The sequence below is a fragment of the Puma concolor genome, chromosome A1, assembly GCF_028749965.1.
Source record: "Puma concolor isolate L17-30 chromosome A1, mPumCon1.1.hap2, whole genome shotgun sequence".
Taxonomy (NCBI): Eukaryota; Metazoa; Chordata; class Mammalia; order Carnivora; family Felidae; genus Puma; species Puma concolor.
This window is the reverse complement of record NC_141667.1, coordinates 92416860-92442369: the sequence shown is the minus strand read 5'-3', so window position 1 is coordinate 92442369 and position 25510 is coordinate 92416860. Positions and strand designations below refer to the sequence as shown.

General features: G+C 36.4%; 1 long non-coding RNA gene across 1 annotated transcript in view; it reads right to left on the bottom strand.

The window, feature by feature from the left end:
• Positions 1-20340, bottom strand: part of LOC147584306 (uncharacterized) — a 204907-nt gene extending 184567 nt beyond the window's left edge. Inside the window, exon 1 of the long non-coding RNA XR_015248218.1 lies at positions 20242-20340. This is a non-coding gene — a long non-coding RNA (uncharacterized LOC147584306). The remainder of the gene's footprint in view (positions 1-20241) is intronic.
• Between the last annotated feature and the right edge of the window lie 5170 nt (positions 20341-25510).

The window sequence follows — 25510 nt, the reverse complement described above, 5'->3', positions numbered from 1 at the left end:
GGTTTGCTGGAACCAGCTGGTACTGGCCCACTGAGGCTATTATGAATACCCCATCCCAAGTGTTCACTGAAAATGGCAAACGCTACCAATCAGAGCTGCTCCTCACCACCTATGGCCCTCTTTGGAGTGCCTTTACCAGCACTGCACTAGAACTAAAACTCTCTTGCTTTATCTCATATCAAAACAGTTAGCCATCTCTCAGCTTCCAAACATTTAGGAGAATAACAAGAATAGTTCATCTCTCCGGAAAATGGAAAGTCTTATCATGTAGATGACTAATAGGTATATATTTCCAATGATAATTTTGATCATTTCTATTAAGAAATAGCATCATATAACTAAATAAAGGAGAATGAGAATACTAAGATTTTTAAAATAATTCACCAAGTAGGAAATAAGGAATGTGAGATAGATTCTTTAGGCTATTACAGTTACTGAAAAACAAACCAAAACAAAACACAGCAATCCTATGTTAACAACAAGAAAACAACAACAAAAAATGAAATAGCTTGAAGGGTAGAGCACTGATATAAGCATCATGGAGAAGAGCCTGGATCTAAACAAAACAAAAATAAAAACATATAACAACCCTCCCCCCAAAAAACTTTAATAAAACTTCATATGGAAGTTAATCAGGCTTATCTATCCTGGGGCAGGCACTACTTGAAAGGATTATTGTTTAGTACAGAGAAAAGGGCATAGACAAAATGGTAAATCTTTGACAAGCTTTCAGAAAGTCGAACGAAGTAGGCTTTTAAAACTCAGAATGATATTTTCTTTAAATCTTGTTGGACTCATCTTTCTGTGGCCTGAAGCAAGTCAATAATAATTTTTAAAAAAGGATACTGTAATGTTACTAAATAATATAAAAATGCGATTCAAGTAGAAATATCACATTGGAAGTGATTCAGCATTTGAGGAAAATTTTATGGCACCATAAGCAAGCATGATTTATTGCCCTTTAATGGAATAGAAGATCCTCAAAACATGCCAGTTTTTATCCTTAAGAATTGACAAGACTATTCTTTAAAATAACTATTTAGGAAAATTCCAATTTAGTGTAAATGTCCATTTTTTATAATTATATAAAAATACTAGAAATATATTTTGAACTTTAAAAGTCTAAGATAACTTTATAGGGGAAAAAATACAAATTAAGCCTATTCTGACATGTTGGCATATTTCTAAACTATCCATTCTTTTCCCAAAGAATTTGGTTTAAAAAAAAGCAAATATCCCCATAAATAGAAAATAAACACATATTTGGCAATATGATACAGCATTTTTGTGTTAGCCACTCCTTTAGCACAGAAGTTTGAGAAAATCAGTACTTATTCTGAGAAGTTTTTAAAACCAATGCATGTAGTGTATTGTTGAAAAATTTCTTTTGGAATTGTATTAAGTATTTTTCACTGAAAGTTAATATCTCTTTAGAAGATAATTTAAACACGGTGATAAGGTAACTGTTTTCTTAACTAAAACATTCATTCAGAGCATAAAGTGATCTGTTCCACCTCATTATTATACAAGGAACTTACTTATAGGGTTTTCCAATGTACAGAAAGGGTAATAACCATCCTTTATAATCACTGTGGTTTAAATCTGTGATTTCTATTTCTCAGACCAAGGAATGATTGAAATTACTAAAATTTACCCAAGAGATCTGAAAAAAAAATAAGTATGGGAGAGGGACCCTAGAATATTTAGGAATATCAAATTTTACTGAGGACTAATTTCAGAATTTTTATAAGACAAAGTCTTCATTTTCTCTTTTATCGGAAAACTTAGGATATATTCCTTTTAATCAAGACTCATCTTTGACCAATTTAAATTATTTGGGGCAGCAGACACCAAGTGAAATTCATGTAACTTACTATCCAACTAGAACTCGATGCAAAGGTAGGGATATCAGTTTTCCCTGCCATCAAAAAATCAGGCCTCCATCAGTTTCTTCCTGTTCCCAAATACCTGGCCTATTTTAGGACATAAAATATTTCACTTGGGATTATTATATCATCTCCAGAATGTTAAAGATAAATATTTCATTTATTAATGTATTTACATACCAGGGCGTATTGAGCGATGTTGATATAGTCAGCATTGTGTAGATACAAAGGAAATGTAAGACACATAATCTTCCTTCGAGGACCTTAAAGTCAGTACAATTAAATAATAATTCTAGTATTCAACATCCTGTCCTCTCAATAAATTAGCTGAGCCAAAACAGTCAGCTTATATACTCAAATGAAAAACCTGGAAGGCATAATGCTTAAAATCGTGTAGCACAAGGGTTATATGCATCTACAAGTAAGTATACTCTTGTCTCTATCTTTTTTTTTTAACACTTATTTATTTTTGAGACAGAGAGAGACAGAGCATGAACAGGGGAGGGGCAGAGAGAGAGGGAGACACAGAATCGGAAGCAGACTCCAGGCTCTGAGCCATCAGCCCAGAGCCTGACACGGGGCTCGAACTCACGGACTGCGAGATCATGACCTGAGCTGAAGTCGGATGCTTAACCGACTGAGCCACCCAGACGCCCCTACTCTTGTCTCTATCTTAAACAACTTATTCTAAAGTTCAGGTTTTGTAGGACAGAGATGACAAATATAAAGTAGATAACTGCTGGAGTTTCATTCTTTAAAATTCAGATAAAATTATCTTGGGCTCTCATTCTAATATTCACTAGAGTTACTAGGGTGTGAGATGAAGGAACTGATCACATAGTCACCTTCAATTCCAGGTATATGGGTATGCTTCATTTCCAGTTAAGTTTACATATTGTATATTCTTGTTACATCCTCTTTCTGCTCCATGTTGATCACATTTGGACAGCAACCCATTTCTATTTATGTTACCTACTGAAATTACTTCAGATAAAACAAAAGAAACAATGTTGTGCACACTTTGCAATAAAAGGATAATTCATGGTAGCTCATCTTAAGGATGCAAAGAGACCAGACTCCCGTTATACTTCCCAATGAACTAAGTCACCGGGGACTTAGAAAAAAAGAGGTCATGAAAATAGGTACATGGAGTATGACTGAGGTTAAGTGTACATAGATTTCTATATATTTATAAAGACCTGCCTGACATTTTCAACAGTTATATAATAAGTCATATTGGTTGAACATTCAGGCAGAAAGCAATGAGAAAACTATTGTTGGAAACTAGAAAGATGGTAATCCATGCTATATATTGTTCATTCACTGCAAAATATTTAATGTAATTTAATTAATTTGAACTGTGATATTTTGGAAGGCAGATAATGAGAGTGACTATATGTTATAATTTGCTAAAATGGTATATAGTTACAATGGTTGGGGAAAAAAATTAGGCAGGCCATTATTTAAACAGCAATTCTTGAGCACATACTTTGTTTTTTTTTGTTTGTTTTTTTTATTTATTTTTTTTATTTATATATGAAATTTATTGTCAAATTGGTTTCCATACAACACCCAGTGCTCATCCCAAAAGGTGCCCTCCTCAATACCCATCACCCACCCTCTCCTCCCTCCCACACCCCATCAACCCTTAGTTTGTTCTCAGTTCTCAACAGTCTCTTATGCTTTGGCTCTCTCCCACTCTAAACTCTCTCTCTTTTTTTTTTTTTTTTTCCTTCCCCTCCCCCATGGGTTCGTGTTAAGTTTCTCAGGATCCACATAAGAGTGAAACCATATGGTATCTGTCTTTCTCTGTATGGCTTATTTCACTTAGCATCACACTCTCCAGTTCCATCCACGTTGCTACAAAAGGCCATATTTCATTTTTTCTCATTGCCACGTAGTATTCCATTGTGTATATAAACCACAATTTCTTTATCCATTCATCAGTTGATGGACATTTAGGCTCTTTCCATAATTTGGCTATTGTTGAGAGTGCTGCTATGAACATTGGGGTACAAGTGCCCCTATGCATCAGTACTCCTGTGTCCCTTGGATAAATTCCTAGCAGTGCTATTGCTGGGTCATAGGGTAGGTCTATTTTTAATTTTCTGAGGAACCTCCACACTGCTTTCCAGAGCAGCTGCACCAATTTGCATTCCCACCAACAGTGCAAGAGGGTTCCCGTTTCTCCACATCCTCTCCAGCATCTATAGTCTCCTGATTTGTTCATTTTGGCCACTCTGACTGGCGTGAGGTGATACCTGAGTGTGGTTTTGATTTGTATTTCCCTGATAAGGAGCCACGCTGAACATCTTTTCATGTGCCTGTTGGCCATCCGGATGTCTTCTTTAGAGAAGTGTCTATTCATGTTTTCTGCCCATTTCTTCACTGGGTTATTTGCTTTTCGGGTGTGGAGTTTGGTGAGCTCTTTATAGATTTTGGATACTAGCCCTTTGTCCGATATGTCATTTGCAAATATCTTTTCCCATTCCGTTGGTTGCCTTTTAGTTTTGTTGGTTGTTTCCTTTGCTGTGCAGAAGCTTTTTATCTTCATAAGTTCCCAGTAATTCACCTTTGCTTTTAATTCCCTTGCCTTTGGGGATGTGTCGAGTAAGAGATTGCTACGGCTGAGGTCAGAGAGGTCTTTTCCTGCTTTCTCCTCTAGGGTTTTGATGGTTTCCTGTCTCACATTCAGGTCCTTTATCCATTTTGAGTTTATTTTTGTGAATGGTGTGAGAAAGTGGTCTAGTTTCAACCTTCTGCATGTTGCTGTCCAGTTCTCCCAGCACCATTTGTTAAAGAGACTGTCTTTTTTCCATTGGATGTTCTTTCCTGCTTTGTCAAAGATGAGTTGGCCATACGTTTGTGGGTCTAGTTCTGGGGTTTCTATTCTATTCCATTGGTCTATGTGTCTGTTTTTGTGCCAATACCATGCTGTCTTGATGATGACAGCTTTGTAGTAGAGGCTAAAGTCTGGGATTGTTGATGCCTCCTGCTTTGGTCTTCTTCTTCAAAATTACTTTGGCTATTCGGGGCCTTTTGTGGTTCCATATGAATTTTAGGATTGCTTGTTCTAGTTTCGAGAAGAATGCTGGTGCAATTTTGATTGGGATTGCATTGAATGTGTAGATAGCTTTGGGTAGTATTGACATTTTGACAATATTTATTCTTCCAATCCATGAGCAGGGAATGTCTTTCCATTTCTTTAAATCTTCTTCAATTACCTTCATAAGCTTTCTACAGTTTTCAGCATACAGATCCTTTACATCTTTGGTTAGATTTATTCCTAGGTATTTTATGCTTCTTGGTGCAATTGTGAATGGGATCAGTTTCTTTACTTGTCTTTCTGTTGCTTCATTGTTAGTGTATAAGAATGCAGCTGATTTCTGTACATTGATTTTGTATCCTGCAACTTTGCTGAATTCATGTATCAGTTCTAGCAGACTTTTGGTGGAGTCTATCGGGTTTTCCATGTATAATATCATGTCATCTGCAAAAAGCGAAAGCTTGACTTCATCTTTGCCAATTTTGATGCCTTTGATTTCCTTTTGTTGTCTGATTGCTGATGCTAGCACTTCCAGCACTATGTTAAACAACAGCGGTGAGAGTGGGCATCCCTGTCGTGTTCCTGATCTCAGGGAAAAAGCTCTCAGTTTTTCCCCGTTGAGGATGATGTTAGCTGTGGGCTTTTCATAAATGGCTTTTATGATCTTTAAGTATGTTCCTTCTATCCCGACTTTCTCAAGGGTTTTTATTAAGAAAGGGTGCTGGATTTTGTCAAAGGCCTTTTCTGCATCAATTGACAGGATCATATGGTTCTTCTCTTTTTTTTTGTTAATGTGATGTATCACGTTGATTGATTTGCGAATGTTGAACCAGTCCTGCATCCCAGGAATGAATCCCACTTGATCATGGTGAATAATTCTTTTTATATGCCGTTGAATTCGATTTGCTAGTATCTTATTGAGAATTTTGGCATCCATATTCATCAGGGATATTGGCCTGTAGTTCTCTTTTTTTACTGGGTCTCTGTCTGGTTTAGGAATCAAAGTAATACTGGCTTCATAGAATGAGTCTGGAAGTTTTCCTTCCCTTTCTATTTCTTGGAATAGCTTGAGAAGGATAGGTATTATCTCTGCTTTAAACGTCTGGTAGAACTCCCCTGGGAAGCCATCTGGTCCTGGACTCTTATTTGTTGGGAGATTTTTGATAACTGATTCAATTTCTTCACTGGTTATGGGTCTGTTCAAGCTTTCTATTTCCTCCTGATTGAGTTTTGGAAGAGTGTGGGTGTTCAGGAATTTGTCCATTTGTTCCAGGTTGTCCAATTTGTTGGCATATAATTTTTCATAGTATTCCCTGATAATTGTTTGTTTCTCTGAGGGCGTGGTTGTAATAATTCCATTTTCATTCATGATTTTATCTATCTGGGTCATCTCCCTTTTCTTTTTGAGAAGCCTGGCTAGAGGTTTGTCAATTTTGTTTATTTTTTCAAAACACCAACTCTTGGTTTCGTTGATCTGCTCTACAGTTTTTTTAGATTCTATATTGTTTATTTCTGCTCTGATCTTTATTATTTCTCTTCTTCTGCTGGGTTTAGGCTGCCTTTGCTGTTCTGCTTCTATTTCCTTTAGGTGTGCTGTTAGATTTTGTATTTGGGATTTTTCTTGTTTCTTGAGATAGGCCTGGATTGCAATGTATTTTCCTCTCAGGACTGCCTTCGCTGCGTCCCAAAGCGTTTGGATTGTTGTATTTTCATTTTCGTTTGTTTCCATATATTTTTTAATTTCTTCTCTAATTGCCTGGTTGACCCACTCATTCGTTAGTCGGGTGTTCTTTAACCTCCATGCTTTTGGAGGTTTTCCAGACTTTTTTCTGTGGTTGATTTCAAGCTTCATAGCATTGTGGTCTGAAAGTATGCATGGTATGATTTCAATTCTTGTATACTTATGAAGGGCTGTTTTGTGACCCAGTATATGATCTATCTTGGAGAATGTTCCATGTGCACTCGAGAAGAAAGTATATTCTGTTGCTTTGGGATGCAGAGTTCTAAATATATCTGTCAAGTCCATCTCATCCAATGTCTCATTCAGGGCCCTTGTTTCTTTATTGACCGTGTGTCTAGATGGTCTATCCATTTCTGTAAGTGGGGTGTTAAAGTCCCCTGCAATTACCACATTCTTCTCAATAAGGTTGCTTATGTTTATGAGTAATTGTTTTATATATTTGGGTGCTCCGGTATTCGGCGCATAGACATTTATAATTGTTAGCTCTTCCTGATGGATAGACCCTGTCACTATTATATAATGTCCTTCTTCATCTCTTGTTACAGCCTTTAATTTAAAGTCTAGTGTGTCTGATATAAGTATGGCTACTCCAGCTTTCTTTTGGCTTCCAGTAGCATGATAAATAGTTCTCCATCCCCTCACTCTCAATCTAAAGGTGTCCTCAGGTCTAAAATGAGTCTCTTGTAGACAGCAAATAGATGGGTCTTGTTTTTTTATCCATTCTGATACCCTATGTCTTTTGGTTGGCGCATTTAATCCATTTACATTCAGTGTTATTATAGAAAGATATGGGTTTAGAGTCATTGTGATGTCTGTATGTTTTATGCTTGTAGTGATGTCTCTGGTACTTTGTCTCACAGGGTCCCCCTTAGGATCTCTTGGAGGGCTGGTTTAGTGGTGACAAATTCCTTCAGTTTTTGTTTGTTTGGGAAGACCTTTATCTCTCCTTCTATTCTAAATCACAGACTTGCTGGATAAAGGATTCTCGGCTGCTTATTTTTTCTGTCTAGCACACTGAAAATCTCGTGCCAATTCTTTCTGGCCTGCCAAGTTTCAAAAGAGAGATCAGTCACGAGTCTTATAGGTCTCCCTTTATATGTGAGGGCATGTTTATCCCTAGCTGCTTTCAGAATTTTCTCTTTATCCTTGTATTTTGCCAGTTTCACTATGATATGTCGTGCAGAAGATCGATTCAAGTTACGTCTGAAGGGAGTTCTCTGTGCCTCTTGGATTTCAATGCCTTTTTCCTTCCCCAGTTCAGGGAAGTTCTCAGCTATTATTTCTTCAAGTACCCCTTCAGCACCTTTCCGTCTCTCTTCCTCCTCTGGGATACCAATTATGCATATATTATTTCTTTTTAGTGTATCACTTAGTTCTCTAATTTTCCTCTCATACTCCTGGATTTTTTTATCTCTCTTTTTCTCAGCTTCCTCTTTTTCCATAACTTTATCTTCTAGTTCACCTATTCTCTCCTCTGCCTCTTCCATCCGAGCCGTGGTGGTTTCCATTTTGTTATGCATTTCATTTAAAGTGTTTTTCAGCTCCTCGTGACTGTTCCTTAGTCCCTTGATCTCTGTAGCAAGAGATTCTCTGCTGTCAGCTATACTGTTTTCAAGCCCAGCGCTTAATTTTATGACTATTATTCTAAATTCACTTTCTGTTATATTATTTAAATCCTTTTTGATCAGCTCATTAGCTGTTGTTATTTCCTGGAGATTCTTCTGAGGGGAATTCTTCCGCTTGGTCATTTTGGATAGTCCCTGGCGTGGTGAGGACCTGCAGGGCACTTCCCCTGTGCTGTGGTGTATAACTGGAGTTGGTGGGCGGAGCCGCAGTCAGACCTGATGTCTGCCCCCAGCCGCCCGCCCTGTCCACAGTCAGACTGGTGTGTGCCTTCTCTTCCCCTCTCCTAGGGGCGGGATTCACTGTGGGGTGGGGTGGCCTGTCTGGGCTACTTGCACACTGCCAGGCTTGTGATGCTGGGGATCTGGCGTCTTAGCTGGGGTGGGTAGGCAAGGTGCACAGGGGCAGGAGGGGCAGGCTTAGCTTGCTTCTCCTTAGGTGATCCACTTCAGGAGGGGCCCTGTGGCAGCAGGAGGGAGTCAGATCCGCTGCTGGAGGTTTGGCTCCACAGAAGCGCAGAGTTGGGTGTTTGCGCAGAGGGAGCAAGTTCCCTGGCAGGAACTGGTTCTCTTTGGGATTTTGGCTGGGGGATGGGCGGGGGAGATGGCGTTGGTGAGTGCCTTTGTTCCCCACCAAACTGAGCTCTGTCTCAGGGGGCTCAGCAGCTCTCCTTCCCTTTGTCCTCCAGCCTTCCCGCTTTCTGAGCAGAGCTGTTAACTTATGACCTCCCAGCCGCTAAATCGTGCTTGCTGTGGGAACACAGTCCGTCAGGCCCCTCCGCTTTTTGCAAGCCAGACTCGGGGGCTCTGCTTGGCCGGCGAGCCGCCCCTCCGCCCCGGCTCCCTCCCGCCAGTCCGTGGAGCGCGCACTGCCTTGCCGCCCTTCCTACCCTCTTCCGTGGGCCTCTTGTCTGCGCTTGGCTCCGGCGACTCCGTTCTGCTAATCCTCTGGCGGTTTTCTGGGTTATTTAGGCAGGTGTAGGTGGAATCTAAGTGATCAGCAGGACGCTCGGTGAGCCCAGCGTCCTCCTATGCCGCCATCTTCCCTCTCCTCCTTGAGCACATACTTTGAACCATGACTTGCATTCTACTTCATATCAGAGATTATATATATCTTTAAAAAGGAAAAAAATCTATATACTGTGACTTAAAAAGTTTATAACCTAGTTGGGGATAATAATTATAATAAAGAAAACAGTAAGATAAAAGTTATAGGGTGGTCTGCACAGAGCATAATGGATGTAAATATATAGCCTTATCAGTCCCAAGGTAATACCGCAAGTGATTTTACAAGTCTCATTAGAACTACTCACTGATATTTCAGTTCTTTGGGGGGGGGGTTGGCGCACATGACAGGACTGCATTTCTCTAACCTCTTGAAGTTAAGTGTCACCATGTCAATTATATAATGCATCAGCAATTTAGGCTTTAAGTTCACTAATTTTCCCTGAGTTCACACCTTGTTAAAGAGAACAAAATGCTCTGGCATATTTCAAAATCGTTCTTTTACCCTTCCCCCTGCTGAAAGCAGGAGGGGACTTTTTTCAGATATCTACTATGGGAAGCTGGTTGAGTTCCCGGAGGCAATCCTCTAATATTATGAGACCTCTCCTATGACTGGGTATCCCTGGAGATTTTAAACCTCAGACTTGGCCACACGGAGTCTCCATCAATTTGTCAATCACAGTTCAGGTTTTCCTACCCTCGCACTATTTCTTGTGGTGGTTTCTGTTCTATGTATCTGCTCTAGTGAGCCAGGACTCCTTGAATTTGCTTCTCTGTCTCTCTAATCCCCAAGATTAGAGAAAGGCAGCAGTTTGCCCCTCCCTTTTTTATGTATCCAAAAAGAGCTGTTGATTTTTCAGTCTGTTCAGCATTGTTGTTTTTTAATGTTTTATTTATTTTTTTGAGAGAGAGAGAGACAGAGTGTGAGTGGGTGAGGGGCAGACAGAGAGACGGAGAAAGAACCTGAAGCAGGCTCCAGACCCTGAGGTCTCAGCTGTCAGCACAGAGCCCAACATGGGGCCTGAACTCATGAGCCATGAGATTATGACCTGAGACAAAGTGAGATGCTTAACCAACTGAACCACCCAGGCTCAGCTTTGTACTCTTTGTTAGGACAGAGTGATGACTTCCAAGTTCCTTACTTACATGCAGAACTGGAACAAGGAAGTATCATGTGTAGCCATGTGAAGTGTTTTGCCAATGAAATGTGAAAAAAATATAGATATAAAATTTCCTGGTTACACCTTTTTATAGTAAGTGTGTAATTTATCATGATTCATTCTGCCCAAGTGGCCATGAACATCCATATTCTGATAGGGCATTCAACACCTGGTTCCTTGAGTCTGTTTACTAGGACTGCCATAAATAATAACAGAGATTGGATTGGCTTAACAGAAATTAATTTCTCTCACACTTTTGAAGGCTGGAACTTTACGATCAAGGTGTCCACAGGTTTGGGTTCTCCTGAGGCCTCTCTTCTTGCCTTGCAGATGGCCATGTTCTGGCTACCTCTTCAAATGGTCATCTGTGAACTCATATTCCTCATGTCCCTTCTTCTTAAAAAAACACCAGTTCTATTGGATTAAGACCCACCTATATGAACTCATTTAATCTTAATTTCCTCTTTGAAGGCCCTATCCTCAAATACATTTATATTCTGAGTTATATAAGGGCTTAGAACTTCAACATATTAATTTTGGGAGGCATAATTCAGTCCATAACAGGCTCCAAAGTGGGCAGGGATATGCTGCCAACCCAGAGTGTGATAAGAAGCATATTAGACAAATATAATTACATTGCGTTAAACTACAATACATTTTAGCATTTATTTTTAAACCACAACAGAAACTAGCCCATGTTGTCATATAGAATGTAATGTACAGAATTTACATGCTGCTATAACAAAAATTTAGAATTGTTTCACAGACAGTTAAAAAATGGTATTTGAAACCAAGGAAGATGTTGATACTGGTTATATAATAGAAGCATATTTTGCAAAACTCATCTGCCATGATTTGTACAGCAGATAATTAGAGTGAATTTGTTTGTTCAGTATAGTCCCAGTTTGTATCTACTGCCCAGCATTACTATTAATAGTCTACCCTTCCTCTCAAATGCCCTATATATAATTACAGATGATTTACTTCATAACTGTTCATCTCTATTGGAACAAGGTAGAAAATGGATATTGGTTGTTAGTTATAATAGGAATTATAATAAACAGATTGATTTAGAAAGGAATCATCTACTTTACAGCAGAAAAGAAAGGAATTCACCTGATTTCCAGAAATTCACAGCCTTGAAATATTAGAAAATTCAATTATTTTAAACGGATTTAGGAAGAGAAAAATTTGAAAAAAAAAATGAACCATGAAAGCCCAATACAAGAGTGAAATTAAGAGTAAAACCATTCATTCATTCTTAAAAACTGAGTAATACTCTTGAGAGTAAAGGCCCAACTATGGGTGAGATATTAAGTAAAATCTTTTAAATGTTTATGTCAAACAAGAAGAAAAAAATACAACTAAATTTGATAATAATAAAGGTCTTATAGGCTCAAGTTAGCAATCTAATTTCAGAGAAGGAATGACACAAGGTCAGTAAAACAGAAATTACAGAAAATGCAAAAACAAAATGTCACAGGGTCAAGAAAACACAAATTATCAAAAATTCAAAAACAAGACTCAAAAATATGAAAGTGTGTATGCTCATGGAAATGATTTAAGTTAAACAGATGGAAAACCTACCAAGTACATGATAGATGTGTGCCACTAAAGAAATCACAAGTAGGGAATAAAAAGCAAAACCGCCTAAGACCTAAAATGACCCTTACCCTTAAACAATTTTTGGCATAATAAACCAAAAATGGTATATGCTCCAACACTCCCTTCATATGTGTTGAAGGAAGATTTAGAAAAGGAAGAATTCTACTGGGTATAGAGCCTAAAGCCAAATCTGAAACTCGCAAGGAAACTATAGGGCACCTTTACCTTTGAGCTTGATGCCATAACTGAATAAGACTTTATTAGTCTGATATTCTTTGGGAGAGGGTCAGAATATTTCTCACAAGGGAAAATATATATTGAATATATGATATATAGCCAGCCCAACATTAGGGGTCATTCTAATTATCTTCCAAACATGAGATAACATTGTATTCTGTGTATAGAATTTTGACACGACTATATTGGAAGTCACAAAGCATTTTATACATCCATATACATTAAGATTTGTGTGCTAGTGAAATTATCTGTTAAAGATAATTTCCTTGACCTGTCATTGCGAGATCTGTGGGAGTGCACATTATCAAGGCATTAAGCATATACTGTCAAATTACTCTCCATAAAGAGCATATTTACATAATACCATATACAATGCATGACAGTTGCTGTAAACTGCATTATCTCGAACATTGCACTTTTTGTGTGATTGTGTATGTATACATAGCAATAGGTAACACCATGACCTATTATTTTTCCTAAATATTCATTTTGTTTTTTTCTGAAGTAAATATTTTTATATATTTTGGACCAATTGTATTTATTCTCCTCTGTGAACTGCTACTCCTTTGCTTTGTGTATTTTTTTCTGTTGTAGTAGTATGGTTAAGAACACAGACTTTTACTATGACAAGAGGCAAATGTTTCATTCCCACCTTTGTACTGTAACAGATTGTGTGGCCTTGGGTATTTTACTTAAAATTTCTGTAAACCTCAGATCATAGTCACTCAGAGACCCAAGATGACAGATGTTCAATCTCAATCTATAATTCAGAGTCACCGAAGAAGGGAAAGAGAAAATGGTGAATTGCATACTGGCTCTTAAAGCTTCCACCTGGAAGTATTATTCATCACTTTCATTTGCATTATATAGGTCAAACCTAGTCAGGTGGCCACACTTTCTTTCAAAGGGGAACAGGGATATATAATCGTATCATGTGTCAGGATTTTTTCTGAACAGCCCCATAACGACCACAATCTGCCTTTGTAATGTTCATTCATGCTATCAGGTTCAAAATCCAAGGTTTCTGGGTGATGTGCTATAGATGTTCTCTCTCTCTCACACACTCTCTTCTCCTTCTCTCAATGAACTTTAGTTCAGCATATCACATATCACATATCATGTGTGTTTAATGATACACACATATTATCTTTAAAGATTTTATATAACTAAAAGGTGCCACAAAATGAGTTGGATCTTTCCTCTGAAATATATTCAGTCCGTTCAGAGTTTTTGATAATTGGTGTGAAGGCCTTGGTCTAATCCTTCTGTAAGACTTATTCTCAAACAGATTTTATAGCTCAGATTTTATATTGTGGTTTACAAGCAATTACCTCTTCCATTTGGGCAATGGACTTTTCTTTCATACCTACATGAGGTCTTAATTATAAGGGAATCTGATTACAGGGTATATGGGAACTCCTGTGCTATCTTTGCGATTTTCTGAAAATTGAAATGTGTTTAAAATAAAAATGATATTTGAAAAAGTATACATATTTGGACTATATAGAAATTACATTCTAGAATTCAGAAGTAGGAAATGAAACCTTGTTTTTCTGTTACTGAATTAAACTTCTTTATAAGATCTTATTTCTGTTGATGCGAGGGCAAAATATTAGCCTTTTAAAGTAAGTTAGAGTATTCTTAATTATAATTTAATTTATTTCAGGTAACTTGAATCAGTTCAAGCATCTACTCCTCTCCTCATTTTTTTATTCTGTCTTCAGATAGGAAACTTACTTGCCATAATGACAGTGAGGTTTGAATTCTGATTAATGTAAGGATGTCTAGGATCTCATGGACTTTCACCAAGACACCCAGTTCTGGGTTTGTTAAATTTTCTTGTTCCCTTTGTCACTGGGATATGTGTGACCTAAACTCCTTTCTAAATTTTTAGCTATATACCTTGTATTCAAGGCAGTTTTATCTTATATGCAGTCAAATTTCTTACATTTTTATATTTGTATCCTTTCCTTTTTTTAGTGTTTATTTATTTTGAGAGAGAATGCACATTTGAGTGGAGGAAAGGGAATAGAGACAGGAGAGAGTGAATCCCAAGCAGGCTCCCCGCTATCAGTGCAGAGCCCAAAGGGGGGCCTGATCTCATGAACCTTGAGATCATGACCTGAGCTGAAATCAAGAGGATGCTTAACTGAGTCACCCAAGCACACCTGTATCCTTTTATTTTCAACTCAGGCTTTTATAATTAAAGTGCCTATCCACATCCTCTCCAGCACTTGCTTTTTTTGTCTTTTTGATAACAGCCATTTTAATAGGCATGATGTGCTATCTCATTGTGGTTTGATTTGCATTTTTCTGATAATTAGTGATGTTGAACGTCTATTAATGTGCCTGTTGCCATCTGTATGTCATTTTCTTTGTAAAAATGTCTATGCAGATTCTTTGCCCACTTTTTTCATTGGATTTTTTTTTGCATTTGAGTTGCTTCTTTATATACTTCAGATATTAACCCCTTGTTGGATATATGATTTATAAATACTTTCTCCCATTCAGGAGGTTGCCTTTTCATTTTGTTTTTAATTTCCTATGCTGTGCAGAAGCTTTTTAGTTTGATGTAATCTCATTTGTTTATTTTTGTTTTTGGAAACACAACCAAATATTCAACATCAAGATCCATGTCAAGGAGCATACTGCCTACGTTCTCTTCTAGAAGTTTTATGATTTCAGGTCTTAAATTCAAGTCTTTAATTTCTTTTGTGTTAATTTTTGTGTATGGTGTAAGACAGTGTGATTCATTTTTTTTTTCATGTGTCTCTCCAATTTTCCCAGCACCATTTATTGAAGAGACTGTACCTTCCTCATTGTATATTCTTGGCTCCTCTGTCATAAATTAATTGACCATACATGTGTGAGTTGATTTCTAAGTCTCTATTCTGTTCCATTTATCTATGTGTCTGTTTTTATGCCAGTACCATGTTGATTTGATTAGTCAATGTTTAAATTATAACTTTGTAGTACAATTTAAAATCAAAAAGCATGATAACTCCAACTCTGTTATGTCTCATGATTGCCCTGGCTATTCAGGGGATTTTGTGGTTCCATATAAATTAAAATATTATTTGTTCTACTTCTGTGAAAAATGCCACTGGGATCTTGATAAGGATTGCACTGAAACTATTAAATAGAATGGCTATTATCCAAAAGACAAAAATTTGCTGGATAGGATGTGAAGAAAAAGGAACCCCTGTGCACTATGGGTGGGAATATAAATTGGTGTGGCCATTATGGAAAACAGTATGGAGTTTCTTCAAAAATATTAAAAATACAAAAATAGAATTACCATGTAATCCAGCTACTCCATTTCTGAATGTTTATCAAAAGAAAGAAAAAATATTATTTTGAAAAGATATATGCACCCTTATGTTCACTGTGGAATTATTTATAACAGCCAAAATATGAAAACAATGTAGGTGTCTACTGATGGATGAATGGATAAAGAAAATGTACACACACACACACACACACACACACACACACACACACACACACAGGAACACTATTCATCCATACAAAAGGAAAACCTTGTCATTCCTCAGAGCATGGATGGACCTGGGTATTAAGCTAAGTCAGACATAGAAAGACAATATAGTTTCATTCATATGTGGGTCTACAAAAACAAAAGCAAAAGAACAAACAAAACAAAACCAACCTCAGAGACACAGAAAACAGACTAGTGGTCATCCAAAGGCAAGAGAGTTGGAGGGTGGTGAAAAGTGTTAAGAGGGTCAAGAGCTACAAACTTCCAGTTATAAATAAGTCATGCGATGAAATGGGTAACAGCAGCGAATTATATGATAATGGATGGTAACTAGACTTATTGTGGTGATCACTTTGTAGTGTACACACAGATAAAATTTATATGTTGTATAACTGAAACTCATACAATGTTATATACAATTTTACCTTAGCAATATTTAAAAAATGTGCTTGTCTTATAAATATTATATAATCAAATTTGCTTTTTTATCTAGTTTGGCAACCACTGCCTCATAATCAAACAGCTTAATCCATTACATGTAATGCAGTTATTCAGCCAGATGGGTTTCTTTTACCAATTCTATGTCAGTATGTGCTGAAGAATAATTCTCTCAACTAGAATAATTCTCTCAGTTTAAAAACATTTAAAAATGTTTTTGCCTTATTTTCAAAGGAGAGTTTTGTGAGATATCAAATCCTAGCCAGACTTTTGGGTTTCTTCATTGCCTCAATAGTTTCTTTAATTAAAAATTTTTACCATTCTTTATTGTTTCTCTCACATAATATCTTTCTTTTACTTGGCCCTTAACATTCTTAACATTTACTGTTAGTTTTCAATAGTTTGCCTACAAAATTTCTAAATATTGCTTCCTTAGTATTTAGCCTGATTGAGGCTGAATCCATGAAACCTTCCTGAGTCCATGAGTTAATATTTTAGCCAAAATTGACAAATGTTCAACCAGCAGTACATTAAACGTCTTTTTATATTCTCTTTTCTTTCTCTATGAGCTTGAATGACACAATTAGAATGCTTGATACTGTCCTACATTTCACTGAGGTTATGATCTTTTATTCATATTCTGTTTTTTCTTTATATTTTAGTTTACATCATTTCTGTTCTCTTTTTAAAGTTCACTTTTCCTTGTGCATTGCACCTTTGGTTCTACGTGCCATGTAATAAATGCTTTATTTCAGAAACAGCATTTTTATTTCTAGAATCTCTTTTTGTTAGAGCTTTTTTACATTTTCCCTGATATTTGCCATATCTTTAACTGTAGCATACAATTATCCCATAAAATCTTCAGCAAATTCATCAATTTTTGTACAGACATTGTACTAATTCCAACATCTGGGTTATCTATGGTTCTACCTCTATGAATAGTTCTATCTCTTTATTATTAATTACATTTTCTATTTCATTTCCATTTCTATTGCTTTCTTTATTGTATACTGGCCATTGTTGCTCGAAGAATGTTGAAAATTTTCCAGCCAGGCAGTCATCTAATAAATGGATTGCTTTAGTTCACTAAATGCTTGTTTTTATTCTTTGTTAGGGAAAATGTTTTGATATTATCCTTAGAACTGGTGTTCAGATCTCATTTCTGAAATATGGTTAATATTTCTAAGGCCTATCAGACATTTTAATAGAAAGTCCAATGTATCCAACGTAAGAGAACTTGAATACTAAACTTGTATCTAATATAGTATTCAGTTGCTGAAATTTTCCATTTATTTACTTACTTATTTGTTTGTTTGTTTGTTTTGCCTTACAAGTGTTTTCTCTTAGGTTTCTTGGAGTCACAAACCTCATAGGAACACATCAGTAGTCAACCAAGTATAGATGAGAGTTTGTATTCAGATGGGGGCTTCCCTCTTAGGAACACTGGATCCCTAAACTCTGACCCCATAAGGCTGGAATTTACTACTTGAGTTATGTTCCCATCGTGTTTCACTGTCTTGGGTCTGCCATCAATGGAAAAAAAGTCAATCAAATATAGATCTCATGACATTTTTCTCTTCTTTCAAAGGCTGTATCTTAAGTTTCTTCCTGCTTTTCATCAACCTGTACTGCCTTCAGGTAGCAGTTTTTCAAAAAAGAGTAAAAGTTTATCATTCTCATAAAAATATTTAGGATAAGTTACTCTACCAATACCAGAAGTAAATTTAAAAAATATATATAGTACAAATGTTAATATCAAAAGAGTAAGACAAAATAATAAATTCCCATGTATCCATTATCAAGTTTTAGTAAATAGCAATCTTTTGGACAATCGTGTTCACCTATTCCCCTACCCACCATACACATATTTTTATTTTTATCTTTTTCTAGACCTTATTTAACAGAAAAATCTCAGAATAATGTCATTTAACCTGAAAATATTTAACATATATTTATGAATAACAGATGCTTTTTCTTTAAGGTAGACATATGATAAAAATATATTTGTTTCATTAATGTTTATTTATTTTTGAGAGAGAGAGAGAGAGAGAGAGAGAGAGAGAGAGAGAGAGAGCGTGAGTGGGGGAGGGAGAGAGAAAGAGAGAGAGGGAGACACAGAATCCAAAACAGGCTCCAGGTTCTGAGCTGTCAGCACAGAGCCCAACATGGGGCTCGAACTCACAAACCGTGAGATCATGACCTGAACCAAAGTCAGATTCTTAACTGACTGAGCCACCCAGTCACCCCACCGTATAATAATAATAATAATAATAATAATAATAATAGTAATAATATCTAAAAGTTATTTTAATATCATAAAACATTCAGTTCACATTGAAATTTGCTGAAATGTCTCAATAATTTTTGTAGCTTCTTTATTTGAATCAGAATCTAACAAGATGAAATTTGCATTAATTCGATTGATGTATCATTCAAGTCATTTTTAATCTATCCATTATTAACCTTTTCCCTTTTATATATATAATACTTAAGGTGGTTATTGAATAAACCGTGTAAATTGTGCTGTGGCTTTTAGTTTTCAAAATAACTATCAACTATCAGAGACAACCTGAACATCAAAATGCTCTTCATTTGTAAAAGCTAGGCTTCCAAAACACAGCAATAATTTGTAATTTTTATCCTTGGCTTTTTAAATCAGAACTAGATCTGGAAAACATAAAATATGAAGTTTTTATGCTGAACAATAATGTAGAAGAGAGTAACTGTTGACTGACATTAAGATTTTGGTTGATAAACTGGAACACAGGAAAGAGAAAACCCTAGTATAATATAATATAATATAAGTATTATATATTTTAAGAGAATGAAAAATTTATCTGAATATTATATCTAGGATTTTAACCAGAAAAGCCATAAACTTATTTGGTATTTCATAAAAATATGGTGCATAGGTCATGAGTTTGAAGAAAATGTTTGAATTAACGAACAGAAGAAAAGCTCTATAGAGATTGTCATTGTATTAGAGAAGATTTTCCAAAAATGTCCCTGACTCTCCCAGCACCCATTTACTCAAAATGACTAAAAGCATGATGTTGGATACAAAAAGCAAGGGATTAAGATAAGAAATAAGCAAGGTATTCAGACGTCATGAAGAGGGGCCATGACAGGTGTTCGCTGATATCTGTCACAAAAGCCGATAAACTCAACTCAAAATATTATTTGAACAAGATATGCTGCAGGGATGCTCAGGAGGACAGAGGATGATACTGGATAAGATTCTATTTCCCCAAAGGCAGTGACTAACACTGCCATTCTGGCACTTTAAAGTATATGAATATAATAGGAAATGGGTGCAATCCTAAAAACAATGACTGGTAATCCTAAAACAAAGAAAAATTAACTGGCTTTCCCAGAACTCCTAAATCATTGGAAACAGTATCTCAAAAGCCAAGTGAATTTCAGTTACAGAGAAATAAAATGAGTTACCTCACAGTACATGTAACTTTGTAATTGACAAAATAATAAAGCCCCAAACATACGATTAATATTATCAGAAAAATAAGTCTTGATTTGATTATGTCTAAAACTAACCATATTTAATGCCTGGAAAGTTTAATGTTAAAATAATTAGTTGGCATTGGGGCACCTGGGTGGCTCAGTCGGTTGAGTGTCTGACTTCAGCTCAGGTCATAATATCACAGCTTGTGAGCTCGAACCCCATGTCAGGCTCTGTGCTGTGACAGCTCAGAGCCTGGAGCCTGCTTCTGATTCTGTGTCTCCTTCTCTCTCTGCCCCTGCCCCACTTGTGCTCTGTCTCTCTCTGTCCCTCAAAAATAAATAAATGTAAAAAAATAAAATAAAATAAAAAAACAGTTGGCATCTAAGCTTTCTAAATTCATATATGCATTTTCCACATGAGACTGAGATGAAAAATCTTTAATGCAAATAAATGAAATATCTAATATAATTCTGGTTGAGAAATCAAAAGCTTGGAAGCAACTATACTATTTTCCAGAAAAAAAAGGAAACAATTTCTGCACTTACCCATAAACCTCTAGGGTTCAAATAAGAAGACATCTTCAGGAAATGTAAAATATCTAAACAAATTTTCCATTTTTCTTCTACACTCTTCCAATCAACCTGCTAACAAATAAATGATATAGCAGCTGAAAATAAGTTATAAACACACTGACCTCTTTTAAATGCATCCATATAATAGTTATTATTAATGACTATACATGATTAGCATGGCCACAGGTGACAAATCTCATGCTCTTTAACAATTCATTGCAAGCTTTGCATTTGTTTCTTCTGAATTATGCCAATATTCATTACAATGTCATTTGTTGAAATTCTGGAGTGTTGTTTCTCTCTCTCTCTCTCTCTCTCGTCCAGTTGATCACCTCTAGATGTGTGTAGTCAAGGGAATAAAAATTCTAAGAGAGACACTTAAAATGTGGCTTCTAGGTCAATGCTCCGACTAAAACTGTCTTCCTTGATTATAATCTAAGAACCAAATACAGAATATATTTCCAGCTTCAGGCTCCATAGCTTTATCGTAGGGGATTCTGAGTCTGGTTTTTATCATCAATGAAGATCGCTTCTGAGAAAATGGGGAAAACTTTCACATTAGTTTTATGTTTCTTCTTTAAAAAGTTTCTTTAACTTCTTCAAGTAAGTTTAGTGAGTCCTGCAGAAGAGAAAAGCATTCTTTATGCTAACGATGTCTCTCTCAATTCTGATAAATGTAGACATATTTAAATTTAAGATTGATACGTAATTCTGTGTTGGACTGGATATCCACTGTTAGATAAACAGTTCTGCTGACTATGTGTAATTTAACTCCAGTACAAAATCTGTGGAATACCAAAATAATGCAATTTTTTAAATTATAATTGGAATGTGTAAAATTATGTTCTCAATTCTCAGAACAATGATTGTCATATGAACAGATTTATGCAGTGCCATTTTCTGTTTCATTACAGTCTTTGTCATAAGAAGGATGTGGTAGAATTTTAATGTCTCATACATTCAGTCAATTACAGGATTCTACTATACAGCTTTGACCTTTTCAATGTTCTGTGATTTGATTGGCTGCTCAATGCATTTTCCCCTTGCTTGCTGTTCCACTAACCTGTAGGGAAGATATAGAATGGGCAGCCAATTAAAGTGCAGAATATTGAAAAGGTCAAAACAGTACAATATGTTATCCGTACTCAGAATACATCAAAAACTAACCATATGTTGTAGTTGTTCTACAAGGAGAAGGAGAAGTGGGGTTGTAAGGGGAGAAAAAAGAGCAAAAAACAATTACTCTACATTTCAGTCGACAAATTACAAAAGCCTTATTTTTTTCTGAATATCTGTTATTTTCAAAATTAAAAAGTGGAAGTCCATTTCAAAAGTGAATAGAAAGTATAGTTTTTAACAGTTAATCATCTTCTTTGGAAAATGTTGAAGTATTTGTGCCTATACACCTGAAAAGACACAAAGAAAACATCCCTTCCTAGCACTCTTGATCTTTTTTTTTTTTAATACTATGTAACTTTTAATTTGTTCCGGTATTTCATTGGTTTAAATTATCATGGTTATATAATCCTTATTAAATAAAGAATAAGTAATATTATAGGACCGGCCACATATTTTAAAAATTTAGTCACCTTCCTTTTTCAGACCTTTTCCACTGACAGAATATTAAATTCTAACCTTTAAAAGGATATGTAATTACCTATTATTGTGATGAAAACTCTGACTGTTGGTTTGTTATATCATGACAGCATTGCATTCCATGTCCACTTTTGTTACGCAGCTCATGATTTCAATTATATTCATTCACTGTCCCCAAGAAATAAACTGATTTCAAGTTGCTAATTATGACCTGGACTTATATATCTCACAACAAAAACAACAACTAGTACCAGCCAAGGAATCTACTTTCCCCTCCAGATTTTATTGTGCCTGTTTACCATCTTTATTCCAATTTTGTCTCTTTTTAGTCAATTTGTTTAGACTGTTTAAGCAAACACTACTCACTAGAATTTCATATTACACAGAGATGCAATTATTTCACAGTACTTTAGAGGTTAACCTAATAATACCTGGTGTTGAACAAGTTTGACCACAATTTGACAGGAATGGCTTTATGCAGATATAAACTGAATATCTGTTGCAGCCAGATAAGTATTCAGAGAGAAACATTAATCTCATAAACTTTTAGTTTCTTTTATCCTTTTTTGTGGTTATCCTTTAAATTGTTTAGAACTTAAATGTTTACAATATATAGATACATCCTTCTCTCTATTTAACGAGTCTTTTCCTTAGTCCTACTTTCTATGCTTTTCTTATTTTTTACTTATCTATCACACAATGAAGGGTATAACCATTCCAATACCACATTTTCACCATGTCTGAAAACTGCATTTAAGGACAAATAGTTCATTGCCAACTTTCAGACAATAAAAGTCAGGTACTATATTCAGAGCAATGTGGGAGAATCAAATTATTTTATTTTTTATTTTTTAAATTTTTTAATGTTTATTTATTTTTGAGAGGGAGTGACAGAGCGTGAGCGAGGGAGGGGCAGAGAAAGAGGGAGACACAGAATCCAAAGCATGTTCCAGGCTCTCAGAACCCAACATGGGGTTCGAACTCACAAACTGCAAGATCATGACCTGAGTGGAAGTCAGACGCTTAATGGAATGAGCCACCCAGGTGCCCCACAAATTGATAACTTTTAAACAGCAGCATTTGGATTAAATTTCTCTGCATGCATTTATATTTCTAAGGAGTATGGCTAAGGATTCAGAGGGAGGATAGAATACTAAGCAATAAATAAATGTATGTTCTTCTGCCACCTACATTGGCAAGATATTATCAGATGTGAAATACTGTGTTTCAAGAGACAACATTGGAAAATGGAGTTAAGAGGGAAAACATCAGTGGAAGAACATTATGATTTGAATACTGGAGCAATGACAGATGTAATGAAAGAGGAAAAAAAATGGGTTATGTACAGAAACTAAAACACGCAAAGGTGAGATACAGCAAGGCCAATAATTAAAGCAACAGTAAGGGTAGTAGGGAATAATTGTGGGAATAGCAAAGACTAAGCAATTCAAGAGTGCTAGATTCATGTGCCAGAAGAGAAAGCCTGGCATCCATTATATAATTAAGAAGGATCAGAGCACGATATAATTACCAGTGTGAGGTTAGTTTGGTCATATATGTATGAAGTAAACAGTATTTTACCTAGTCTGACAAAGGTAAGATTGAAGAGGCATTCACAAAGTGGATATTGAGGCTTGAAAGAATACACAATTTGAATTAGATTAAAACTGGAATCATAAAAATGGATGACTAAGAAAATATGGCAGTAATGACATAAACTGGAATGGAAGCGTAAAGGTAAAAGGACTTCATTCAAAACTGTTTGATGTGTTAACAATTCTTGGCACTCTAGTATTGAGAACTGTTTGGCAAAACCTGCTTCATCATTCATTCATTCATTCATTCATTCAGAAATTAAGCGGTTGAAGCCCTTCTAGGTGCTAAACAATGCTACACAGTTCACTGGCCAATGGAGAGATCAGGGAAAACATTAGGGAAAGGGCATTATGAACTCTATCTCTAGTTTCCTGAGAGTTCTCTAGTTCTCCAGTTCTCATGGAGTTTACCTTCTAGTGGAGGAAAATGACATCAAACAGCCACTGGGGGAAATACATATAAAATGCCAACAAAAGGCAGTATTAAGAAGGAAAATGAGAGCAAGGGGTAGACTGGGGGTGGGTGGGGAGGAACATTATTTTAGATTAAGTGATCAAAAAAAAAAGTTCTCCAAAGCACTGCTATTCTAACAGACATAAGAAATATATAGCATATCAGTAACATGAAGATCAGGAGTAAGACTCCAGGCAAAGAGAAAAGCAAACAGAATGGCCTTGAACCAGAATGAGTTTGGTGTGATAAAGAAACAGCCAGAGTTTATAAGATGAGCATTAAGAAGGATGAATATTGGATACTATGGAAAAATAAAATGAAATTATTTGTTTTGTTTTTTTTTTTATTTTTTTAACGTTTTTTATTTATTTTTGAGACAGAGAGAGACAGAGCACGAACAGGGGAGGGGCAGATAGAGAGGGAGACACAGAATCGGAAGCAGGCTCCAGGCTCTGAGCCATCAGCCCAGAGCCGGACGCGGGGCTCGAACTGACGGACCGCGAGATCGTGACCTGAGCTGAAGTCGGATGCCCAACTGACTGAGCCACCCAGGCGCCCCAGAAATTATTTGATTTGTGATAAAATAATTTATACTAAATTTTACATACCAAAATGCAAGTGTTAAATCATTCCTACCATATTTTTGTAGCATTATAAATTCTATAAACATTGCCTTACCAACATTTTCCCTAAGGGGAATATATTTTTTGGTTCTTCCTAAAGTATTTAGGTGCTTAATATTCTTTTTAGTTTGTTGAAACTAGAAATAAATGTTTGTCAGTGATCTGGGAAAGTCTAATTATGGAGCTTCTACAGTCCTGATGGAACAGGAAAGCTACTGTTATTTCCTCTGAAATTTTAGAGAGCTTGTTACCACTTAACAGCATTCACCACAAAGGTGGTATGGTGTGGTAGTAAAAAATTATTTGGGATTCAGAATTAAAGAACTTGGTTTCAAATGTTGGAAATCTTATTAGTTGCATGACCTTACTTAAAATACTAAATAATTTGAAGCCTCAGTTTTTGAAACTGACTTAAGGAACTATTGTCAAATTTGTCCCTTACAGACTGGTACAGAGAGGGAGGGGCCGGCATGGTAGAGAAGTAGGGGGATCCATACTTCCCATTCTCTCCAACAAATAAGTGCAGAAGCCAAAGGACTTTGAACACCAGAGCCTGGGAGGAAAAGAGAATGAATCTACTAGGAAGAAAAGGGGACATCTGGAAAAAAGACAGGTGGACAACTGAACTAGGGGAGATAAAGAAAGGCCTTGTGGGCACTGAAGGGAGGCACCCCCTTCCGCAGAGAGACAAAGGTAAGAGAAAGAGCATCTAGGGAAGTGCAGGACCATTTATGGGCAGGAGAAAGACCTTGGACTGAGAATGAGAGGGATCTGATCTCTAACTGTGGGGCATTCTTTGGCCTGAGGCCGGTTCCCTGTTTGCGCATGTGGGGAGGAGGGGAGCCAAGGGCCTTGGAGGAGGGGAGCCAGGGGCCTGGGTGTGGTGGTAGATCAAGGACTCAGTTTGCAGTTGGAGAAAGTGGTTTCCTCCCTGGAGGGCTGCCTGATAGTATAAAAGCTGCCTGTTTCTGCCA